Genomic DNA, 7,220 nt, shown 5'->3' with positions numbered 1-7,220 from the left:
GCAAGCAGGAGGATTAGACAGGAGGGTTGCGGTTCGCGGACAGCCTCAGCTACTTAGTGAGGCCCTCTGCAACTCAGTGAGACCCGGTTTCAAAATAAAGAATAAAAAATAGGGCTGGAGGTAGAGCTTGGAGGTAGAATATACCTGGGTTCAATCCCCAGTACCACACACACACACACAAAAATAAAAAACTCAAATGCCTTTATGTTCAGAATATTTTGTTCTAGTTTCTGCCAGTGATGTGTAAATTTCACTTGCTGCAGTACGAGGACATCGTAGGCACCCAAGCCCTGGTTTTATTTTTACTCTATGACTCCATTTTTAAATGTCTAAACAACTCAAATTAGTATTTAAATGTCTTTTACAGTGAGAGATCTGTGAAAAATACGGTGTTATATTGAATATTTGAGATTTGATTCTGTTGTATTTATTGAAAAATTGAATCCTTGATTATTTTTTCTTACATTTACTTATCATTTTTGCAGAAAAAATGTAATTCATGCTTCACATTCTGGCCGAGCCGTGAGCTGCGAGTCCTCAGGGCGCACAGTCTGCCTGTGTAGCCCAAGCTTATCCCAGACACTCCCAGACAGCCGCTCCTAAGAGGCGCATTCACCTGGAGAAGCGCACCGGAAGGGGGAAGAGAGAGAAAAGCACGTTTTTCAGTGTTTTAGCCTAAGTTTTCACTGTCCACAATTATAATGCCTTATGAATGTCTAGTTTTTTTCATACTTTCAAAGTGCTTTCTTCAGCTCTTCAGCTTGGGGGCAGATGCCACTGTCCCTCTTAGAGAGGAGAAGCCGCAGGCGCGGGACCCCAGGCCCCCGCCCAGGGCCGGGGAGCAGGTGCTTCCGAGCCCGACCTGCCGATAGGGCGCTCACACTTCTGACCTTTGAGAACTCCAGCTGAAGCCCTGCCAGGACGCTAGCCTCCCCAGATGGTTTTGTGAATTCGCTGGCATTAAAGTGTCACCACGGCAGTCACCTTCCTACAGCGATTATCTTCAGAGACCTAGGTGATCTATTCCCATCCTCATCCCATCCAGACCTGTCAATTCTTTGGTACACGCCAAATGTCATTAACAATCCTAATGCAATTTGAAGCAGATCTCTTGTAATTCTGGCAGTCAGATGGATGTGTGTGGGGTACTGTGGATTGAATCCAGGGGCACCTTCCTTCTTTAGGCCTCAGCTCTATTTATTTTATTAAGTAATTAATTGATTTATCCATTTTAAATTTGAGTTGACCAGGCTGGCCTTGAACCTGTGATCCTCCTGACTCAGCCTGTCAAGTACTGGGATTGCAGGCGTGCGCCACTGCTGTGCTCAGACTGGAGACTAGTCAGTAATCGTAAAGAAAACTAGCATGTGACCTATACCCGAAATCTCCAAGTACAGAGACCAGACAAGATCACAGCAAAACTGGCTTCCTCTGCTCTGTAAACTTGTAAAGAATTAGCTTTTTCTTTATTTGTTTGGAAAATATTTGTTAAATATCCATTAATGTCTTTTCACTAAGTTCCATCCTAAACCAATGTTCTCTACAAGTCTTTATAATATCTAACATATTTATAAACTTACCCAGCCTATCTTTTTTTTTTTTTTTTTTTTTATTCTGTTTCTGCAGGTCTGGGGATGGAACCCAGGGGCATTCGACCTCCAAGCTACACTCCCAACCCTATTTTTATTCTTTATTTTGAAATGGGGTCTCACTGAGTTGCGAAGGGCCTCACTAAGTAGCTGAGGCTGTCCCCAAACCGCGATCCTCCCGTCTCAGCCTCCCGAATGCTGGGATGGCAGGTGCGCGCCACCACACCCGGCTCCTACCCTATCTTAATGGAATGGTTAAACACCAATTGATAAAAATTGAGGAGAGTAAAGGAATAAGGCCAAGTCTATAACAATGAGCATGTACTTGATTACTTCTGAGACCTCTGTGGAAAACACTCACCAAACCAGTCATGTCTCAACTCCCTGATGGGATTCTCCCTTGAACCAACTGTTTTGAAGTCAATGTGATATTCTGATACTGAATGTAAGTGGATTTACTAGCCTTAGTTGTTTAAGAAGGTTCCATTTAGTTGGCATGATGGCACATGCTTGTAATCCCAGCATTTGGGAGGCTGAAACAGGAGGATCGTGGTTCCCAGGCAGCCTCAGCACGCCCGACAGGATTTATATATATACATTTTTTTGGTGGTACTGGGAGTGGAACCCAGAGGCTTTCTACCTCCGGGCTATACTCCCAGACCTATTTTTATATTTTTATATTTTATTTAAAAAACAGGGTTTCACTAAGCTGCTGAAAGCCTCACTAAGTAGCTGAGGCTGGCTTCGAACCTGTGCCATCGTCCTGTTTCAGCCTCCCAACCGCGGAGATTACAAGTGTGCGCCACCACGCCTGGCTCCCCAGCCCTATTTTTATTCTTTATTTTGAAACAGGGTCTCACTAAGTTGTAGAGGGCCTCACGAAGTAGCTGAGGCTGGCCCTGAACCACGATCCTCCTGTCTCAGCCTCCCAAGTACTTGCTTGGATTACAGGCATGCCCCACCATGCCCCACTATTTTATCTCTTATTTTGAAACAGTCTCAGTAAGTTGCTGAGTAAGAGGCTACCTGTGAACCTGCAATCTTTCTGTCCCTGCTTCACGGGAACGGGATTACAGATGGGCACAGCCACGCCAAGGTGGAGGTTATATTATGACTTTCAATTTGATAATTCTTTTTTGTGTGTGTGGTGCTGGGGATGGAACCCAGGGCCTTCTACCTCCAAGCTACACCCCCAGCCCTATTTTTTATTCTTTATTTTCTTTGAAACAGGGTCTCACTGAGTTGCAGAGGGCCTCCTAAAGGCTGTCCTCGAACTGTGATCCTCCTGTCTCAGCCTCCCGAATGCTGGGTGTGTGCTACCAAGCCCGCCTAATAATTCTTTTATTGGCTTCATGATAATAGTATACTACTTTTTACTTAAGTAGGTAAATACGGGCATTAGATGATCTATTCTTAACATGAATTTAACCTTTGTACCAATAAAAGTAGCTTTACTTTCCAGCAGTTGGTATTCAAAAAATAATTTGAGATTAACCAAAAGGCTATATAAAATACTGAAATAGCCTAAAATAAAATAGAAGCCATCCTAATTTGAAGCGCTAAAACAAACTTTTAACATAACGCACTTAACGCACAAGTTCACTTATCATAAATATTTATGATATTTAAATATCATAAATATTTAAATACAAGTCTTAAATGTTTAATATTTTCTCTTGAGATTTAGTTGGCATTTTTGTGTGTTTACATTTAAGCTCTTGGTTTTTGGATTAACTAGACACGAGTCGGGATTTTAGTAGAAAGGAGAGTGCGCTAATTGAGGTGGAGTTCATATGTATTTCTATAAAAGAAAAGGTTTCTATCTCTGATTCTACTGAATCTAGATCTGTGCTAATACTCTTAAGACGTGTTTTCTAGTGTTTTTGAAAACAGCTAATTTTTGTTTTGCTTTTAGGAAGTTTCAATTGTTTTGCATTTGACCAAATCAAGAGTTTTAACTTCCTCTCTTTAATTTTCCTCTACCTTAACATGTGGTTCATGGACTTGAATTATGAATTTTGGACCTAAAAGGACTCTTAGGCCTTCCAGACTAAACTTTTAGATAAATGGAGATCCAGAGAGTTCTAGAATTCTCTTCTGACTCCACCTTCGCCTTTGCTGGACCTCCCTGCACACATGGCTGGTTCCGTCTGTGCAGATGGCCGTGGTGACCAGGTCGGCCCACAGCAGCTTAGGAGAGCGTCCACCACGGCACAGCTTCCCCACTCAAAAGGGCTGCTCACCTCCCGCCCTTGTTACCACTTTCTGCTTATCAATTTAGTGTTTCTACCCAAAGGTAGGAATTTGGAAGACATTTGTCTCTTGCGGCACCTCACATAATCTATCAAAATAATAAACTGGACCCGGGCGCGGTGGCGCACACTTGTAATCTCCGCACTGGGGTGGCTGAGACAGGAGGTCCACACAGGTTCGAAGCCAGCCCCAGCTACTGAGTGAGGCTCTCAGCAACTTAGATCGTTTCCAAATACGATAAAAAAAATAGGTCTGGGAGTATAGCCCGGAGGTAGAAAGCTTCTGGGTTCCACCCCTGGTACCACCAAATAATAATAATAATAATAATTATTATTATTATGAACTGGAAGCTGGGTGTGGTGGTGCACGCTTTTAATCCTGGCATTCGGGAGGCTGAAACTGGAGGATCATGTTTCACGGACACCCTTAGCTATTAGTGAGGACCTCCGCAACTTAGCGAGACCCTGTTTCAAAATAAAAAATAAAAACTAGAACAGTTGCAAAGGGCCTCACTAAGTAGCCGAGGCTGTCTGCGAATCGCGATCCTTTGGTCTCAGCCTCCTGAATGCTGGGATTACAAGCGTGCGCCACCACGCCCAGCTTGTAGCTCTTTTTCTACTTAGCAATACATGTAAACATTTCCTACTATAAAACAACCTTTGGGAGACTGAAACTGAAGGATTACATTTGCATTCAGCCTCAGTAACTTAGTGAGGCCCTCTGAAACTTAGTGAAACCTTGTGGTGGCGCACGCTTGTCATCCCCGCGCTTGGGAGGCTGAGACAGGAGGATCACGCAGGTTCGAAGCCAGTCGCGCTGGCTTAAGAGACCCTGTAAAAAAAAAAAAAGACAAAGAAAGAAAAGGGGAGGGGGAGGTCTGGGAGTGTAGCCCGGAGGTAGAAGGGCTTCCAGGAACCCCAGTACCACCAAAAAAAAAAAAAAAAAATAGGGCTGGGGTGTAGCTTGGAGGTAGAACGCCCCGGCGTTCCATCGCCAATCCCACACACACACAAATAGGGGCGGGGGGTGTAGCTCTGAGGTACAGTGCCCCTAGGTTCAATCCTCACCCTCTTCATACACAACTTTGGCTATTTTTTGCTTAAAAGGGCATAAACTCAGAAATATAAATATATTTAGGTTAAAAATTGATGGCTATCGTGATTATCAGACACCCGGTGCAAAGTGTCGGTTATGAGCAAAGGTTCTTCTCTCCTCGTGGCACCGGGACTTGAACCCGGGGCGTCCCACTACTGAGCTGTGTACCTCCAGCCCTATTTGACCTTTTCTTGTGGTGCTGGGGACTAAATTCAGGGACATCCTACCTCTGAGTTACACCTCCAGTCCAATTTCATATTTTGAAAGAGGGTCTCGCTGAGTTGAGGAGGGCCTCACTAAGTAGCTGAGGCTGGCCCGGAACTGCGACCCTCCTGTCTCGGCCTCCCGAGTGCTGGGATTATAAGCGTGCGCCACCACGCCTGACCTCTATTTTTTATTTTGAAAGAGGGTTTTACTAAGTTGCTGAGGGCCTTGCTAAGTTTCTGAAGCTGGTCTCAAACCTGAGATCCTCCAGTCTCAGCCTCCCAAGGACTGGAAAAGCATGTACAACCAAGCCCGGCTGACAGTGTTCTTTGCAAATATAACAAAGCCCATGTTTGGTTTGGCCCGACATTTGTCCTTGTGAAGCCGAAGAAGAATGGGTTTACGATGTAAACTTTCTAGTGCTTCTAGGGATGAAGACCTAAGGAACAGAAAGCCTTGTGAAGACACGTGGAGGGCTCAGTTAGCTGGACGGGATTTAGTTGTATTTTATTCAGAGGGTTCATGCTTAAGTAGCGAAAAATAAAGCCACTGGGTTTCCGATATTTTTCTATTAAATATATACATAAGTAAAAATATCTACTACACAAAAGTATGTCAATATTTATACGTTGTCAATAGTCAAAAAGAACGCATTAGACATTATACAAAACATTTTTACATTTTAATACAAAACTTCATGACCGCTAAATATGCAAAAGTAAGCATAATTCCTAATAAAAAATATTAGTAAGAATAGCAGAATTCCAGCAATAAATGTGCAGATGTAACTGTGAAAAAGACCATCTTTAGAGAAAAATATTAATGCCAGACTCTACTGAAGTGCATAAAAATCAAATTTATTTCAGAATTTATACCAGAAGCACGTTCAAAATACATGTTATTATTGTATAATAAGGCAGGAAGCCTAGCCTTGGTGCTAAGACGGCCTCAATCCTTTATACCTAATAGTTTAAGAGTTAAAAATTACAAGCAGTTTTGTCTGCTGATTGCTGTCTTAATTCTTATTTCAGGAAACATCCAATGACCTTTTCAATAAAAACCGATAGACAAGGGACGGTAGTATTTTCAGACTTTTAAAACAAGTTAAATCATAAATATTCATTATAAAGCCGGGCGTGGTGGGCACGCGTGTAATCCCAGCACTCGGGAGGCTGAGACAGGAGGATCACGGATCATGGACAGCCTCAGCTACTTAGACCCTCTACAACTTAGTGAGACTGTTTCAAAATAAAGAATAAAAAATAGGGCAAGGGGTGTAGCTCAGAGGTTAAATGCCCCTGGGTTCCATCCCCAGAACCTCAAAAGTAAAATTAAAAAAATATATAAAATAAATAAAATTCAATATATATAAAAATAAAACAAAAAGTAAATTCTAAGATACCTTTATATTTTAATTTTTTTTTTTTTTTTTTGGTGGTACTGAGGGTGGAACACAGAGGCCTTCTACCTCTGGGCTATACTCCCAGACCTATTTCATATTTTTATATGGACACTGGGTCTCACTAAGTTGCTGAGCGCCTCCTAAGTAACTGAGGCTGGCTTAGAACCCGTGCGATCCTGTCTCAGCCTCCCAAGTACTGGCATTACAAGCGTGCGCCACCACGCCTGGCTTATATTTTAAATTTTAAAAAATTACTGGCTGACTACGGCAGTGCACACTTGTTATCCAGTACTTGAGACACTGAGACAGGAGGATCGCAGGCTCAGGACAGTGCACGGCAATTCAGCGAGACCCTGTTACAAAATAAAAGTAAAATCGGGCTGGGGGTACAGTTCAGAGAAAAAGAATACAGTCTCCAGTACCACCAAAAATATTAACAATACTAATTTCTTTGCGGTAAGTAAATGATAAAAAGAATAACTGAGATAGCTAACTAGGAGCTGAGCGTGGTGGCGCACACTGTAATTCCAGTACCGGGGAGGCTGAGATGGGAGAATCGCGCAGGTGCGAAGCCTGACTCAGCTACTTAGTGAGAGCCAAATTAAAAAAAAAAAAATAGGTAAAAAGGTATAGTTCAGAGGTAGAAGGCCCCTGAGTTCCATCCTCATACCACAAAA

Source organism: Muscardinus avellanarius (assembly GCF_963383645.1).
Source record: "Muscardinus avellanarius genome assembly, chromosome: 17".
Classification (NCBI taxonomy): Eukaryota; Metazoa; Chordata; class Mammalia; order Rodentia; family Gliridae; genus Muscardinus; species Muscardinus avellanarius.
Note: the sequence above shows the minus strand (reverse complement) of the source record.